This window comes from Nicotiana tomentosiformis, chromosome 5, assembly GCF_000390325.3.
Source record: "Nicotiana tomentosiformis chromosome 5, ASM39032v3, whole genome shotgun sequence".
Classification (NCBI taxonomy): Eukaryota; Viridiplantae; Streptophyta; class Magnoliopsida; order Solanales; family Solanaceae; genus Nicotiana; species Nicotiana tomentosiformis.
In genome coordinates this window covers 57,776,866-57,796,107 of record NC_090816.1, presented here as the reverse complement: position 1 = coordinate 57,796,107, position 19,242 = coordinate 57,776,866, and the positions used below count along the sequence as shown (strand labels likewise).

Here is a 19,242-nt window from a genome sequence, read left to right as displayed (position 1 = left end):
GTTGGGTCCATAGACTCGTAGAGAGTAGTTGCGTAGGGAGTTTGAGCAGCTACACCAGAAGGATATGACTGTGACCTAGTACGAGATGAGATTCGCGGATTTGGCACGTCATGCAGTATGGTTGGTTCCTACTGAGAGAGAGAGGAGGGGGGGGATTATTAGGTTTATTGTTGGCCTCAACTATGGTTACGTTACATTTTGGCTCATGAAGCCGAGACGGATTGATACGAACTATGAACGAAAACACGTATATAGCAAAACATGCGGAATCAAAAATAAGAGCTAGACCTACAATTGATTGGAAGAACAAGAACAAATTAGGATATGAAGCTTAATTAACTCTATGAACTCAATCAATTATAACCATAAGCTATAAAAATAAGAGCTAGACCTACAATTGTTGGAAGAACAAAAACCAATTAGGATATGAAGCCTAATTACCTCAATGAACTCGAACAATTAAAACCTTAAGCCATGAAAACACTCAAGAGATTGGCAACTCTTGAAAACCAGAATAAAGTAATCAAGCAATTATGCATTCACTACTAATTGCTCACCAACTAAGACTAATTTAGCACTAATAAAAGCATAAATAAAGCAATAAAGAAAGTAAAAGCATAAACATAAATGCATTAATTAAAAGATAATGATAAAGTATGAGACTTGCATGTCTTCAAGTTTATCATTCATCAAGTCTACATAAAATAAAAGCCTTAAGGGCTATTTATACTAGAGTAGGTATTTGGCTCCAAATGGCCCAAATACCCCTAAGCTAATTCTACGAAGCTAGGAGTAGTCAATTATTACAAGTATAGCCTTCTTGATCTTGACTCCTTTAAAGCACTCCAATGTTATGATGTTGATTTGGAAATCCTTAGGCATGCCCATCTGACATGTATTATCCTCCCCCCTTTAAAAGAAATTCATCCTCGAATTTGGACCTTGCAGAACCAAGAAAGGAGCAAACATAAGTACCAAGCCAATCACAATCAAAGCATTGTATGTCTAAGCTAAAAGATCAAATATTACAATCTTGCATTCAAAAGTGACACTCTTATGATATAGCCAAGTGTCATAATCTATAAAGAACACATCTCCAACACAAATGACACAAACTTGACTATAAGAAAAATAATACTCATGAGAAGAATCAAGAGTCTAGAGTTACATGCTTCCAACAAAACCACAATGTTGTAAAATCCTCAACAAAGTGCACACTTTTATGGTATAACCAAGTGTCATAAGAAGCAATAAAAATCATACTCTCCAATCCAAAGAGAGACACTTCACCATGATAAGAAGCAACTCCAGGGTCAAACACAATTTTTAATCCCCAAATATCTACACTTTCCAACAACTTCACATGACAACTTAAGAGATACGCCAAACTCATCATGAATCATCATACAAAGAATATCACAATACTCAAAGTTAAGAATCTTTACCTCAATGGCCTAAGATAAACACAAGATAAGCATAAGCCAAACGTACATACCATTCTTGCTTTTGGGCAAAAGAAAAAGCTCTTTACAAAAAGTATGCCAAAGTGTTAGTTCAAGGCATTTCTTACCCTTAGCAATTTTCTCTTGTTGAACCTTCACAAAATAATCAATAAAGTTAGGTTTTGTTTTGGCTCAAAATGATCACTCAAAACACCAAAAGAAACATTCTTACCTTTTCTCATATAAGCATTAGCAAAATCCATAGAGAATGTTCTTGCAAAAGTAGAAATAAGATAAGTAAAGTAATTAATACTAATGCTAGCATAAAAAACTTTACTTTTCTTTTCACACTCAACAAAATCATCACATAAATATGCATAAGAGTCATCAAGATCAAATACAAGAGAAATTAACTCATTGGAATACAAATGGAAACTGTCTTCTTTTATTTCTATGTCATTATAAGTAACTTGTTCACTCTCCAACAAGGCATCTCCACACTCATATTTGCTCATTTCACCATAAAAAATGAATCTTTTTCCAAAGGAATGCACATAGAATCAAAAGAATCATCAACACATTCTTTCTTGACTCATTTCTTCATAAAGGTCAAAACTTTCTTCCAACAAAGTTAAAGTAGAGTCAAAAGAATCATCACATGCATCATCCCATAAAGGTGGGGTATCATAAGATTCAACATCACACACATCACTAGTTAAGGAGTCATTTAACAAAGAACTAGAATGATCCAATAATGCACAAGAACTCCTAGTTAGTTGCAAGCCATAACTATTTTTCTCATTACAAGATAAAGTATCAAACTCAAAGTGTCAACACAATCAACTAAAGTATCATGAATAGAAGGATAAGCTATTTTACCTTGAAGATCTTCTAAAGTGAAATTATCTTTACCTTGAACTTGCTCATTGAATTTCAAAAGTTCTCTTGAAAAGGTAGCTTGATCTTCTTCCAAGTTCATCAAAGTAGATTGAACTTCACTTGATGGCTCATCTCCAAAAGTTCATTCACAAGATACAAAACAACTAGAGAAAGAAGAAAGGTTATTAGCATTAGAATAACGAAAATCCTCACTCTCTATTTGTTTTCCCTTTGTTTTCCCTCTTTCTTTTCTCTCATTTTCTTTTCAAGCTCTTCACTCTTTTCTTGTGACAACTCACTCACTTCACTCCACACTTTCTCTCATTTTTCCACTCTAGAGTTGTCACTTTTCTCTCCCTCACTTCTCACTATCTTTTGTCTCTCATCCTTACTCTTTCTCTTTACATTTTTCAAGGATGGTCTCAAACTCATTTGGCCTCTTCCCCTTTGGTTCACTTCATCCCCTCTATATGTGTCATTGAAAACTTGTTGGATGTTGTCCAACTCATTCAAGGTGTCCTCTTGATCATGTTGAAAAAGTGGATTGTTCATCTTCTGAGGCTCTTGACTAATTACTTGTGGTCTAGGTAGTGGTGAAGTTTGATAAGGTTGTACTTGAGGTACTAGTGGTGGTTGATGTGTGGTTTGGGGTTGTAGTTGGTGTTGGTAGTAGGTAGGTGGTCGGTAGTTTGGTGGAGGAAAATAAGGTCCTTTTGGTTATTGTGGTTGCCTTGGTAAGTTTTATGGTCTTTGGTTAGGTTGGTTGTGTTGCAAATTTTCGCTTTGAAGCATTTGCCGCACTTGTGAAGGAGAGGGTGTAGCAGAGGAATTAGTAAGCGTCATACTACGCTCCCTTCCTTGTTGTCTTAAGTGAGATTCCTCTATCACGGAATTCAACCTTGCATCCATTTGGTATTGCCATATGGTAATATTGGTAACTTTCTCACTTATGTTGGTAACCTTCTCACTTATGTCATAAAGCATATATACAACTTCATGCATCGTAGTCTCACTCCTTGGATCACAATTAGGACTAAAAGTTTGTCTGTACTCCATGATACCTACAAAACGAGCAAACAAATTAGTAGTAAAGTCCTCACCAAGCTCACTCGATGTCGCTCAACCCTCGTGTATCACACTTTGCATCAATTGGCTTTTGCGTGCTCAAAGTCCTATTCACTCTTGCCTTTTTCCGCTCAAGTAGTGAATGTCAAAATTGCTAGCAAACTTAAGTCCTAAGGGTTCACAACAAGTTCCAACTGTCTTCGGGGTGGAGTGGAAGTTGTGTATTCACAAGGACGGACAATTAAAAGCAAACAGACTTGAGCCAAGCAATTCACAACGAAATTAAAAGATAAAAGCATGAAACAATTGGCACGAAACAAAATTAAGCACACAAAGAACTAGGATAAAACTTAATATGAACTAATATCAAGTTTACACTAGTTTAGAATTAACAAACAAGAAGAAAAAAAGAAAGAAAAAGATTAACGACTGGACAGGAAAATTGGACAGAAAACCGGACAGAAGAAACTTCTGATCTTCTGAACCTTTGACTCTCTGGACTTCTAGCAATTGCAGAACCCTTGCCAGCCAAAAACAGCTTCCAAACTGTGTATGTGACTGCTCAAAATTGTTCAAGAAAATCTGATGTTTAGTCCAAACAACAGAAATCAGCAGCCCCAATAGTTGTCCAAAACTGATGCAAAACTGGTGCAAAGCAGGTGTGAAACTGGTGCAAAGGTGGTTTCAATAGCAAGCTCAAACGTTGGTCCCAACTGATAGTTAGCTGAGTGGAAAATTTCTGCAAAACTGCTGCAGAATCAGCTGTAAAATACTGCAGACTTCAGCTGTTAAATTTGCAGGACTTTACTGTGAAATAGCTGCTCAAATTCTGCTGAACTGATGCCCAAAACAGTGCAGAAATTGCACTCAAACTATACAGAAAATTTGCAGCAGAACAGGAGCACAACTTCAACTCAAAACCACCAACTTTTCTGATAAAAGTTACTCACAACTGTACTAATTTCCCAGGATTCCCTTTCCTTCAAGTACTATCAGGAGGCTGTAAAACTTGACAGTAGCTTATGCAACAAGAGCACTCAATTCAGCAAGGGAACATATCAGAAACGAGCAAATTTCAGCTATCACAAGCTGAACTCAAGCACAGCTTTGAGATATACAAAGGATACTCCCAGAAATTTTATGCACTACAGCCTTTCCAAAACAGAAACCTTTCAATGCAGCTGCAGTTTCATTAAACTATCCAACAGATGCAAAGTAATGAGGTTCAACAACTTTCTGCTTCACTTGAACTACAGCAACTATGCAGTAATTGCAGACTGTTCGGCAACAAACAACTAAGATACAATTTCTAACTCAGTTTCTGCATTTCTTCAAATAACCAGCTGAACTCAAACTAAAATGCTCAAAATTAGGTGAAACTGAAAACTGGTGCAACAATACTGCAGATTTTACAGTCCTCTGATTGTCAGATTTTCTAATTCAATTCTCAACAGACTAGGAAAACTGACTGCAGCCTCAATTCCCAACTACCTAGACACTTCACAATGCAACTTAATCAAGCAAACAGTCAGTTGTAGCATCCACAATGGCAGGTTTAATACCTCAGCAGCAGAAATTACAGCAGCAAAGGTACAGTCAAGAACATAAACTATATCAGCTTTAAATGCCTTGAGGCTCTTCAGAAATGAGCTAAACCAGTGCAAGATTTAAACTATGCAGAACCTGTAACTATTGAGAACTAAAAATGTCACAAATCACCCCTTGTGCTAACAGGTTCTCAATTGAGAACTTCACTGGTGACCCCCAAACTTCAGAAGCAAACACAAATATAAAACCAAGCACTTTATTTCAATCAAATGAACAGCAGCAAGTCGTGTCTTTTGCCCTCAAACTTGTGCAGTATATTCTGCACTGGTGCTTCAGTGAAGTTCTAGTGAGAATACCCTCAACAAGCTGCAAGTTTTTTTCCAAATCTTACTGACCTTCTATAACAGTCCTTCACACACAATCCAACTCCAAACTCACACACAAAATCTCAGAAGCAACAGCAGTGAACAATTTCACTAAGCCTGCATTTCTAAACTATGCAGAGTTTCTCAAAATATAGGTGCAGCAATGAAGTACAGAATTAAGCAAAGCTGTCCAATCTAAGAGTTCAACAATACAGACTAAACTGATACCAATTCTGGAAACAATTCTGGGCAAAAATTTGCAGCAACAAACAAAAGAAGTTGAGCTACCAAAAATGTAGCCAAGAAATCACCAAGCTGCCTCTTAAAATTTCAGAACCATATGCGATCATTATTTCAACCAACAGTAGCTATTCACCCGATTCGATTCAAACTATCAATAACTAGTATCAGTGCAGTAGTTGACACTATCAAATTCAACTCAAAAACTTGACGACAAGTTCTCGATCAAAATTCAACAGCAACAAGAACGAAAATTGAATTTTTAGTTTTTGATTCAAGCACTCAAGCTCCAAACGGACAGTACCAATCAGTTATTCAGCAATAAGTGACGTGAGTCGACTTCACTGATTTAAATCAATCAACTAAGAAAGATCGAGTCGATGTTCAGAAAACTCTCTCCAATATTTTCAGCACATAACTCTAATTTTCGACTTAGAAGAATCAAACCTGATGCTTCTGGAATTGGTTACGTGTCGAGGACGATGCATAGTCTACGCAGCTTCAAACACAATCCCAGACGTTTGAAGCTGTTCTTCGCGTTCGTCGAGCTTTGAAAAATTTCCGACCAAAATCGCATCAAATAAGTTCCAATCAAGCTAGAACTTCGAATAGAACTTCCCAACAGGTGTAGGGATGAACCCCAGTGACTAATTTGAATAAACACTCACGAAATCGACGAACCCTAGGTCGTCTTCTTCTTCGCACAATCAGCTCAAAATTTCGAACCAAAAACTAGCAAATCAGTTCAAATCGAGCTAATCCTTCCGATTCAGCTTCAAAATGATGTTTCTAACTAGATTCACAAACTCAAATCTCGGAACCGGAGCAAAACCCCCAATTTCGCTTCTGCTTTTCGTCGTCTTAGGGTTCAGAAGCTCAAACCCAGCTTCAATCCAAACTCAAACCAGTAGTTACGAATCGATCGATACTCGATCTTTAGAAGTTTTCAGAATTTTGGAAGGTATTTTCGAACAGTAGCAATTAGGAACAGTAGCGAAATTCTAATTCTGGAAACAAAACATAGCACGGTACATTTTTATTTTTATTTTTGTGATTTTCTGTTTTGATGATAAATACACAAATCCTTGACCTCATAGGAACTATGAACTAAAACACAGATATAGCAAAACACGCGGAATCAAAAATAAGAGCTAGACCTATAATTGATTAAGAGAACAAGCCTAATTAACTCTATGAACTCAATCAATTGTAATACTAAGCTATTAAAATAAAAGTTAGACCTACAATTGTTGGAACAACAAGAACCAATTAGGATATGAAGCCTAGTTACTTCTATGAACTCAATCAATTGAAATCCTAAGTTATGAAAACTCTCGAGAGATTGGCAACTCTTAAAAACTCGAATAAAGTAATTAAGCAATTATGCATTCACTCTAATTGTTGACCAACTAAGACTAATTTAGCATTAATTAAAGTATAAATAAAGCAATAAAGGAATTAAAGATATAAACATAAATACATTAATTAAAAGATAAGGATAGAGTGTGAGACTTACATATCAAGTTTGTCATTGATCAAGTCTACCTAAAATAAAAGTCTTGAGAGCTATTTATACTAAAGTGGGTATTTGGCTACAAATGACCCAAATACCCCTAAGCTAATTCTAAGAAGGTAAGTATAGTCAATTATTACAAGTATAGTCTTCTTGATCTTGACTACTTTAAAACACTCCAATGCTATGATGTTGACTTGGAAATCCTTATGCATGCCCATCCGACATGTATCACGAATGATAGGTTTGACCAGATGGTTGAGATTGTTAGGCGTTTGGAGCATGTTTGCAGGCTTAAGCGAGAGGAGCGAGAGGGCAAGAAGGCCCGGGGTTCAGGTAGTTTTGGTGGTACCTCGTTTAGAGGTCAGTCACATCACAGTAGAGGTCGTCCTTTTAGGCCCGCTCAGGCAGCTCGTCAGATTCCTCGTAGTTCATCAGTTAGCCAAAGTTCATACACTGCATGCCCAATTCAGTCATCATTCAGTGCACTTTCAACTCAAAGCTCTTACCATACTCCCTCAGCTCAGGGTTCGCCAGTATCGGGCTCTTCTAGTGGCTATTATGTTTTACGGGGTCCGATTCAGGCCCCACAGTCATTCCTAATTCGAGGTTGCTATGAGTGTGGGGAGTTGGGGCATGTGAGGAGGTATTAAACCTCTTTTCTCAGAGGTCCCGTGCAGCAGAGAGGTCAGACTATGACCCCTGCACCAGTTGTTACACCACCCGTTTAGCCAACTCGGGGTAGGGCTCAATCAGTTCAAGGTCGCCCTAGAGGGAGAGGTCGATCAAGTGGTGGTCAGGCCCGTTGCTATGCATTTCCCGCCAGGCCAGAGATAGTTTCTTTTGACGTCGTGACCACAAGTATTGTTTCTGTGTGCCGCAGAGATGCTTCAGTGTTATTTGACCCTGGTTTGTAACGACCCAACTTGTCGTTTTGAGAATTAACGTTCCGTTCAGCGACTTAAGGTCCCAAGCAACTTCGTAATATGTATAATGACTTGCGTGTGCGGTCGAGTTTGGTTTTGGAAGGTTCGCAATTAAATTGGAAGAACAATCCTTATTTTTGAAGCTTAAATGAAAAGAGTTGACCGGAGTTTGAATTTTGAGCAAACGACTCCGGAATGGAATTTTGATGATGTCAATAGTTTCGTATGGTGATTTCGGACTTAGGCGTATATCCGGATTTGGATTTGGATTTGGAAGTCCGTAGGACAATTTGACGCATTTTGGCGAAAGTTAAAAAAATGGAAGATTTTTAAAAAGTTTGATCGAGAGTTGACTTTATTGATATCGGGGTCAAAATTCGATTCCGAAAATTGAAACACCTCCATTATGTCATTTATGACTTGTGTGAAAAATTTGAAGTCATTCCGAATTGATTTGATACGCTTCGGCGCAAATTATAGAATTTGGAAATTTCATAACTCATAATTCGATTCGAGGCGCGATTCATTGTTTCAGCGTTGTTTGATATGATTTGAAGCATCGACTAAGTTTGTATCATGTTTTGGGACTTGTTGGTATGATTTGACCGGGTCCCGAAGAACTTGGGTGTATTTTTGGATCATTGGTTGAAAGACTTGTAAAGTTAAGAAATGTTGAATTTGACCATGGTCACTATCGGGTCAAGACGACCTCTTTTCAGTGTTTTGAGTGCGAGAGCAGGTCCGTAGCGTGTTTTATGATTGAAATTCATATATGATTTGTGTTCGGAAAGTTCCGAATGTGTTTCGGGGTGGTTTCGGATCATTTCAGAGAAGTTTGGGTTTTACTGATTTCTAGTGAGGCACTGTTCATTCACAATTTGCGAACACCGTTCATCCGCAATTGCGAATACTGTTCATTGCCATTGCGAACACTGTTCATTGTATTTACTGTTCATTCGCAAATGTGAAGTTTTTGTCCGCAAATGCGAACCTGGGCAGAAACTTAAAGATTGAAAATCTTTCATTTCTTCATTTTCGATTGGGATTTTTGGGCGATTTTGAGAAAATCTTCACAAGCTTGGTTGGGGTAAGTGTTCTATATCCGAAAATGATTATATTTCATGAATCTATGGTTATATTCATCATTTAATTCGAGTTTTAATGGAGGAAATTGAGATTTTTGTAAAAACACCTTTCAAAAACGAAAATTTAAGATTTGAAGGTCGAATTGTTATCGAAATTTGATAAAATTGATATGGTTGGACTCGTATCGGAATGAGTGTTCAGATTTCGTAAAAATTTTGTCGGGTTCCGAGAGGCGGGCCCCGCGTTGATTTTTGGTTGGCTTTTTAATGTAAAATTTTAAGTCGATGTTTTATTATCCGAAATTATTTTCGATGAATTTTAATGAAGTTATAGAATTAATTTGGATAGATTTAAGTTGTCCGGAGGTGAATTCAAGCAAGAAGGCTATTTTGGAATATCAGCCTAACTTCAAAAAGGTAAGTATCTTGCTTAACCTTGTGGGGGGAATTTCCCCTTAGGTATTGAGTCGTATGTGCCATTGGTGTAATGTGAAAGCCGTGTACGCGTGCTGGCGAGTACGTACTCGGGCTTATATGTGCAAATTGTATTGGTTTAAAGTCGTAGGAATTCTGAAGTATTAAATTGGAAATTTGCTGGCACTTATTAAATCCTTATTTGCCATGCCTAGTTTTTTGTTTGTCGAATTATTTTATATGATAATTTGGTATGATTGCTACTTGTGATCACCTAATTTTTGACTATATTTGAATTTTTATCACCTTCTACTATGTAAATATTTTCAAAAATTTAATATATATATTTTTAGCTTTGTTATATTTTTTTATATAGGGTAAAAATTAATAATAATTTAAAAGATCAATTATTAATATTAGTATTATTTTTATTTTTATTATTTTTCTTTATTTTTAAATAAAATAAATTTTAAAAAACCAGAAAATAAATAAAAATTAATTTTTTTTTAAAATTGTAGATGGGAATTAAAAAACTAGTAAAAGTAGAAATATAAAATTAAAAAGTAAAAGTAAAAGTAGGTGGAAATTGTTTAATAAAAAAGTAAAAGAAAGTGAAAAATTAAAAAAATAAAAGTAAAAGAATGTGGAAATTTTAAAAAATAAAAAGTAAAAGAAAGTTGGAATTAAAAAAATAAAAGTAAGGGTAGCTGAAATGTTTTTTTAAAAAAAGTAAAATAAGTGAGAAATAAATAAATAAAAAGTATAAAAGTGGGAATTTAAATATAATAAAAGTAAAAAAAAGTAAGAAATTAAAAAATAAAAGTAAAGAAAAGTGGGAAATTATTTTTTTTTTAAAAATAAGAAAAATGGGAAGTGGAAATTCTTTTTAATTAAAAAGAAATAAAAAATAAAACAAATCTGAAAATTTCGAAATTTTTTTCTATAAATAGAAGAGAAATGTGAGGATAAATAGGGAGAAAGAGAGAAAAAAAAAAGGGAGGAGGGAATGGAGAGAAATTTATTTTCTTCTTTTAGGATAAGAGAATTTCTACTTGTGTCATTCTTTCTTCGTCTTTCTTTCGAAAAACCCAGCAGCTTCACCACCCAAAAACGACCTTTAAACCTCCATAGAACAGCCCTTTTAATACCATAAACTACCATCCAAACTCAGTCGAAACGGTGAGATTTTTAGTTGAGGTCGTTGGCGAGTTTCGATGCTCCATTTGAGGTCTTGCGTGCGGTCTGAATGAGTTTAAGATTCAAAGTTGTAAAACCGTAAAGTTTCAGATTCATTTTTAAGGCCAACTTCTTATCTTGTTTTGATTAATGATATGAGTTGCTTCTTTTTCTTTTGGTGTTCTTTGGTGTTCATTTATATCTTGAATGAATGAAATTATTCTCTGTTAAACATGCCAATTTTTAAGCTTCCTCTTTGTATATTTATTTTAGTTCATTAGCATGTTCTCTTAAAAAGGGGTTCATCCATGAATGGTTTAATGAAATTTGCTAATTGATAAGTGAGTTGTGATTGTTTATAAAATAAAAAAAATAATTTTTTATTGAAATGGAAGCTCAAGCAATGTTATGTCTCTATTTGGTTATTTAGTCATTCATGTGTTAATAAATGAGCTTTAGTAGTTCCATCTTTGTTTTAAACTAAGCTGTCAATTGTCTAAAGTATAGAGTTAAGTTGTTAAACAAGTTTAACTAGAATTATGTCACTGGTGAAGATCCAATGTTTGGGCCTAGACACATGGGTTGTTGAAGGAAGTGGAGTTGTGAGGTTACTATAAGCTAATGAAGAAAGTTATTTTATTTTTGGGCCAAAACTTGAAATCTGCTAGGCCCATTAATCTCATACAATGGCCCCCTTTTGTAGTTCTTGAATAATTAATTTAATCTATTTCATGCTTTTCTACAATGACATACTCTTATGGTTTTACAAATCTCAAATTAGTTTAAGACAAATAATTCATAAACTTCGTAGCTTGCTTTAGGCACGATTAATAAATTATCATGGCCATAGGTACAGTTCCCGTGGCATAGTCACGATACGTAAATCTCAATTCGAGTGTGCGTTTCACGCGACTTGATCATAACTTCAAATAATAATAATAAACATGTTATAAATCGCGGGTGCGTTTCACGTGGCGCATTTTGCAATGTGTACCAAACGACAAGTGTACGACATCGTAACTTGTTCAAGAAATAACTTCATAAATACTAAAAATCGATTTAAATACATAATTAAAAGCGGTCAAAGGTAAAATGCACAATAGGTTTAAAACAGGTAATAAATCACATAATTAAAAAGTAAAAAAAAAATAATTAAAAAAATTAGATAAATAAGTCAAGTATTAATTGTTAAGCGACCGTGCTAAAACCACGAAACCCGGAAGTGCCTCATACCTTCTCCCGGTTTAACAGAATTCCTTACCCGGTCTTCTGTGTTCGCGGACCATAAATAGAGTCAATTTCCTTAATTTGGGATTTTAAAATAAATCGGTGACTTGGGATACCATAAATTATTCCAAGTGGCGACTCTGAATAAATAAATAATTCCATTTTGAATAATGTTACTTAAATTGGAAAAACTTCCTATCCTCTCGGGAAAAAGGATGTGTGACAGCTCTGGCGACTGTGCTGGGAAAACGAACCCACAATCTCTGGTTCAGGGTTTAGAATTCGAGCTTAGAATAACTGTTATGCTTGGCTTTCTTGTGATTCTCTAATATTACATGTTTGGGCCTAAATGTGCTAAATGTCGCTTTTTACCGCTTTGATATTGATTGAACTGTATATAAACTGTTATGAAACCCTCTTCTCTCTGAGTCTTCTGAATTTTCTGGGAAGCATGCGCTTCCCGTGGCTTCTTTTCTGTTAGAGTCATATCCTAATTTTAGAATGAGGTACGGACAAGTTGCAAAGCCGGTGAAGCTTCTGTATTCCCGGTATGCTGCCCTCCCCCTCACCCCCCCGAGTTGTCCGCTCGGGTAAGCCAGGTCTAGAACAATACACCCAGGATTTAAACTTAGAATGACATAACCTCATGCCGGATCCCTAGTAGGTACGCTTGTTTGCCTCACGTGCATTTGACTTTGGGGACTCAACACAGGGGTTGGGTCCGTCTAGGACAGGTGTACCCAAATCAAAAGACCATCCTGATGCATTGTTACATGCTACTTGTACATTTATTTATTTCGGCTTTCATGTTGACCGTCTTCTATAATAGGGAAAGAAAATCAAGAAAAAACAAGGGTGAGGCAAGAGAGAGAAATTTACCCGATTTCTGAAAATTCAGTTATTTGAAAATCCCAAAACTCTGCCAACATTTTGAAAAAAAAAATCATTTCAAAATACACCAAATATTTTCAAAAAAAAAAAGGTCATGCTTTTCTGACCGAACTACACGGGTCTGATTCTCACCGGATGTGAGATACGTAGGCAAACCTTATCGGTTCCGGCCCCAATTTTGAAAAATTTAAAAATATTTTCCTTTAATTCCTTCTTTATAAGTTTTTCTTTGACACATAAAATCCAAAATTTTTCCTTCTTTTGTAGAAGTTTTTCTTTTGGAAATTATAAAACAAAAAGTCAAAATTCAAAAATATTTTTCTTTAATTCATTTTTTAGAAGCTTTTCCTTAGAAAATCCCAAATAAAAAAAAATTTAAAACCAAAAAAAAAAAACATTTCTTTATAGAAGTCTTTTATTTGAAAAAAGAAACAAATCAATTCAAAATTCAAAATATTTTTTACCTCTTTTTAGAAGTCTTTCTCCCAAAATATTAAAAAAATAAATTCAAAATAATATTTTCTTTCTTTTCAAAAATTCTAAAAAAAAAAATACAAAAAAATCAAAATCAAAAAAAAAAATTCTTTCTTCTTTATAAGTCTTTCGAAAATTTAAAAAAAAGAAAAAGAAAAAATTTAAAATCCAGCAAAAAAAAGTTAGTTTGTTTACTTTTTTCCTGATCTTTCCCGAACTACGCAAGATCTGATTCATGCGGCGTCATGATACATAGGCAATCCCCATCGAATTCGATCATTGATATCAACTAAACTAAGTGGCAAAAAAAAGAGAAGAAAGAAAAAGAAAAGAGTGACAAAGATAACAACAACAAAAAAAGCGAAAAAAAACAAAGAGCGAAAAAAAAACTAAAAAAAAATAAAGAAAAAAAGCAAGAGTGAAAAATCCAAAAAGAGAACTCTGTGTCCAGATTGACAAAGAAAACCGCGGAATATTTTTATGAATATACTGTCATATAGCGCGAGCAAGCTGCCAGGGGAAAGCCTCCAATGGACAAAACAGAAATGGTTACGATCTTCCTATAGGCCCAAGAGGCGAACTACTTCCAAAACATGATGTCTGCTATGGGTAATCCGTTCGCCGAGGCTATCAAAATTGTGGAGATGGTCGAAAATGGTTTAAAAACGGGCCAAATCTTGAGTCATGCTGCCTTTAAGGCCACATCACAAGCCATTCAGAGTGGTTCAGTGGGTTTGATGAACAAAAATTGGAGAGATGAGGAATTTGATCCGGCACTGAAGGCCCTTACAGCCCTTGCCGAGACAGAGGAAAAGCCAAAAATGGTCGCCAAGACTGAAAGTTCCCCATCAGACGGGAGTCTCAGTAGCCAGTCTTGCTATCCTTTCTGCCTCCGGATTATCTCAGGGTGTGATCCGGATGTTTTACTTTATTGTCTTACTTTCCGGTGTAATCCCTTCTATCTTTAAAATTCAAAAAAAAAAATCGAAATAAAAAAAAATCAAATGAAATTAATATTTCATTGTCCAGGAATGTCTCTTTTCTTAATTTTGTCATTTTTTTTAGTTCTGTTAAATGCAGATTTCAATAACATGACATGCTTGTGGACTTCATGCCCTGATCCTAAAATGCTGTCAGGCTTCGAAATAATGAATCAAGAATCAAAATGCAATGAAGATAGGTTTAAGGAAATAAAACAAAGAATCAGAACAGCTAAAGGAAAATTGGCTTCAGGTTGGAAAGGTCCATACATTGCACAAGAGTACTGCCAAAAGAGCGCGTTGTACTTGGGATACATCGAAGAAAATGTCCCTGAAATAATTGTTAACACAGGTGCAGTCAAAAGGTACTATGTTGGATCCTCTATATAGCATTAATGTTCTTCGGTTGGGATGAAGAATGCTTTCTTTCTCACTATCCAAATATTTAACCCTTTGCAAACCCTTTTGAGCCGGCTCCCATTCTTTGATTACCCTCATTGGAACCCGAAATTCATTAAAAAATGAATGGAAAAAAATGAAAAGAGAAGAAAAAAGAAATATAAAAAAAAAGGAAGAAAAGACAAAGAAAATGAAATGAAAAATGAAAAAAAAGAGAAAAAAGGAAAGGAAAAAGAAAGAGAAGAAACCAAAACAGAAAAGAAAACCAAAACAAAAGAGAATCAAAAACAAAGTTCTCGTTCTTGAACTACGTTTGACTTGATTCCGAAAGGATACGTAGGCAGCCTCTCTCTGGGTTCAGTCACACCAAAATAAAAATCCACATTCCCCAAAAGTTGAAAATGGGGCAGAATTTATAATGGTTTGGTGATGGTTTTGTCTCAAAAGGTTCCAAAGTTGTAATTCAATCCAAATCCTTTTTACCCAAATCCTTTTCAAGTCCTTCCGATCAATCGACAAAGAGATTCAAAATGGGAGGATACAGTTACCAGGATCTAATACAACAAAATGAGAGAAATAAAATGAGAGAGTCTTATCGGTGAAAACCCTCACGGGCACCGTAAGGCGATGGTAAGCAGAGAAATTCGAAAATGAGAGAGTGTTGTTAGTGAAAACTCATAAAGAGAACTATAAGGCGATGGTGAGAAGAGAAATGAGAGAGGCCAGCTGGTGAAAACCCACAATGGGTGCCACTGATCGAAAAGAGGATCCTCACAGTCACTGGCATCGACACAGTCGTGGACAAAGTTTCTCAGTCTCAAGGCAAGAGTTGTGATGAATTTCTGAGAGTTGGATGTTTACACAGATCATGCATCTAGTCCAAGAGGCATTTTATGTTCATTGAAGTCTGTATACACTCCAGATAAGTCCTTTATTTTCCTCGAAAGGGATACCTCTCGTCTAAATTCATTTGTCCATTCCATTGTTTTCTTTTCTTTGAATCCTTTCGGCCTAACTCTGTTTCGAAACTAAGACAAAGAAAGGATGGCAAGACTGATTTACAGGGTTCTCACTTGATACAAGCCAATATGCAAAAAAGGCACCCAGCCTCAGCAGGGGCATCAAGTTGACTCCGACTGGCCATGGTGGCCGATGCTTCAAAATCAAAAACTGTTGAAAGAGGAAATTCAAAGTCAAATGCCCACAAAGGCAAACTAATGTTGGAAAGGTTAAGTCCCACGTGATTGACCGTCATGGCAAAGTCTGGAAGAGCCAGAGGATCTCTAAGGAAACAAGTGCAATCCAAAAGCAACCTTGCAAGAAGCAGGTGCAACCAAAAAGAAATTGCGCAAAGGCTAGAAACAGTTTTGCAGCAACCATTCCAAAAGGGAAGTCTCCTCCAAAAAATTATTTCTCGCATTTACTCATTCTCTGAAATAAAATAAAAATGATGAAAAGAAAGAAAAAATAAGAAAAAGTTCAAAATCATGCTAGTATAGGGTCTCCAATCCCTAGCTGCATTTTTCCAACATAGGGTCTCCACTCCCTAATTGATTTTATTTTATATATAGAGTCTCCACTCCCTAGTCTCTTTTCCAATATAGGGTCTCCACTCCCTAGTTGATAATTTTCCAACATAGGGTCTGCACTCCCTAGTTGAAGTTATTTTAGACATAGGGTTTTCACTCTCTAGTTGATGATATTTTAGACATAGGGCCTCCACTCCCTAGTCTGCTTTTGCAACATAGGGTCTCCACTCCCTTGTTGATGATTATTTTAGACATAGGGTCTCCACTCCCTAGTCTCTTTTCCAACATAGGGTCTCCGCTCATCTTTTCCAACACAGGGTCTCCACTCTCTAGTCTCTTTTCCAACATAGGGTCTCCACTCCCTAGTCGTTTTTCCAACATAGGGTCTTCACTCCCTAGTCGCTTTTCCAACATAGGGTCTTCACTCCCTAGTTGATATTTTTAGACATAGGGTCTCCACTCCCTAGTCGCTTTTCCAACATAGGGTCTCCACTCCTTAGTTGATGTTTTTAGACATAGGGTCTTCACTCCCTAGTCGCTTTTCCAACATAGGGTCTCCACTTCCTAGTTGATGATTTTTAGACATAGGGTCTCCACTCCTTAGTCGTTTTTCCAACATAGGGTCTCCACTCCCTAGTTAATGATTTTTAGACATAGGGTCTCCACTCCCTAGTAACTTTTCCAACATAGGGTCTCCACTCCCTAGTTGATGAATTTTGGACATAGGGTCTCCACTCCCTAGTCTCTTTTCCAACATAGGGTCTCCACTCCCTAGTTGATGTTATTTTAGACATAGGGTCTCCACTCCCTAGTCTCTTTTCCAACATAGGGTCTTCACTCCCTAGTTGATGTTATTTTAGATATAGGGTATCCACTCCCTAGTCTCCTTTCCAACATAGGGTCTCCACTCCCTAATTGATGTTATTTTAGACATAGGGTCTCCACTCCCTAGTCGCCTTGTAAAAAAAGGGTCTCCACTCCCTAGTTGATGTTTTAGATATAGGGTCTCCACTCCCTAGTCGCCTTGTAAAAAAAGGGTCTCCACTCCCTAGTTGATGTTTTAGATATAGGGTCTCCACTCCCTAGTCGGTTTTCCAACATAGGGTCTCCACTCCCTAGTTGATTATTTTAGACATAGGGTCTCCACTCCCTAGTTGATGTTTTAGACATAGGGTCTCCACTCCCTAGTCGCTTTTCCAACATAGGGTCTCCACTCCCTAGTTGATGTTTTTTGACATAGGGTCTCTACTCCCTAGTTTGATTTTCCAACATAGGGTCTCCAATCCCTAGTTGGTGATTATTTTAGACATAGGGTCTCCACTCCCTAGTCGCTATTCCAACATAGGGTCTCCACTCCCTAATTGATGTTATTTTAGACATAGGGTCTCCACTCCCTAGTCGCTTTTCCAACATAGGGTCGCCACTCCCTAGTTGATATTTTTAGACATAGGGTCTCCACTCCCTAGTATTCTTTCCAACATAGGGTCTCCACTCCCTAGTTGAAGTTATTTTGGACATAGGGTCTCCACTCCCTAGTCTCTTTCCCAACATAGGGTCTCCACTCCCTATTTGATTTTATTTTATACATAGGTCTCCACTCCCTTGTCTCTTTTCCAACATAGGGTCTCCACTCCTTAGTTGATTTTATTTTTAGACATAGAGTCTCCGCTCCCTAGTCTCTTTTCGAACATAGGGTCTTCACTCCCTAGTTGATTTTACTTTAGACATAGGGTCTCCATTCCCTAGTCACCCTTTCCAACATAGGGGCTCCACTCCCTAGTTGATTTTATTTTAGACATAGGGTCTCCACTCCCTACTCTCTTTTCCAACATAGGGTCTCCACTCCCTAGTTGATTTTATTTTAGACATAGGGTCTCCACTCCCTAGTATCCTTTCCAACATAGGGTCTTCACTCCCTAGTTGATTTTATTTTTAGACATAGAGTCTCCGCTCCCTAGTCTCTTTTCCAACATAGGGTCTTCTCTCCCTAGTTGATTTTATTTTAGACATAGGATCTCCACTCCCTAGTCTCTTTTCCAACATAGGGTCTTCACTCCCTAGTTGATTTTATTTTAGATATAGGGTCTCCATTCCCTAGTCACCCTTTCCAACATAGGGGCTCCACTCCCTAGTTGATTTTATTTTAGACATAGGGTCTCCACTCCCTAGTCTCTTTTCCAACATAGGGTCTCCACTCCCTAGTTGATTTTATTTTAGACATAGGGTCTTCACTCCCTAGTCTCCTTTCCAACATAGGGTCTTCACTCCCTAGTTGATTTTATTTTTAGACATAGAGTCTCCGCTCCCTAGTCTCTTTTCCAACATAGGGTCTTCTCTCCCTAGTTGATTTTATTATAGATATAGGGTCTCCACTCCTTAGTCTCCTTTCCAACATAGGGTCTTCACTTCCTAGTTGATGTTTCCAACATAGGGTTTCCACTCCATAGTTGATTTTATTTTAGACATAGGGTCTCCACTCCCTAGTCTCTTTTCCAACATTGGGTCTCCACTCCCTAGTTGATATTTTTAGACATAGGGTTTCCATTTCCTAGTTTGCTTTTCCAACATAGGGTCTCCACTCCCTAGTTAATGATTAGTTTAGACATAGGGTCTCCACTCCCTAGTCGCTTTTCCAACATAGGGTCTCCACTCCCTAGTTGATATTTTTAGACATAGGGTCTCCACTCCCTAGTCTGATTTTCCAATATAGGGTCTCCACTCCTTAGTTGATTTGATCTTAAATGCAGGGTACACCACTCCCCGATATCTTTTCCAATATAGGGTATCCCATTCCCTAGCTATATTTTCTCAACTTAAGGTACACCAATCCTTAGTCGAGACATCCTTTTGACAATAAAAGAACACCATCCAAAAAAAAAACATGACTTTTTCAGGGTACACCACTTCCGACCTTTTATTGCTCTCAATAAATAAGTAGTTTAGAATTTTATTACAATAACTCACAAAATTTTTCTAGTGCAAACTGGGGCAGAAATATTTCGTTCGTTTGTTTGTTTTGGTATCTGAGTAGGTTTTACCTCGAGGCACAGGGTTCGAGATGACCTAAAGAAGAAGTCTCAATTCAGAAT

The 19,242-nt window shown here is 36.8% G+C and overlaps 1 long non-coding RNA gene across 1 annotated transcript; it reads right to left on the bottom strand.

Moving 5' to 3' along the window:
- Positions 1-612: 612 nt before the first annotated feature.
- On the bottom strand, positions 613-7,058 carry LOC104112505 (uncharacterized). Its single transcript, XR_689994.4, has 2 exons — positions 2,355-7,058; positions 613-1,715 (listed from the first exon to the last, which is right to left on the bottom strand). It is a non-coding gene; the product is annotated as an uncharacterized lncRNA (long non-coding RNA).
- Positions 7,059-19,242: the final 12,184 nt, after the last annotated feature.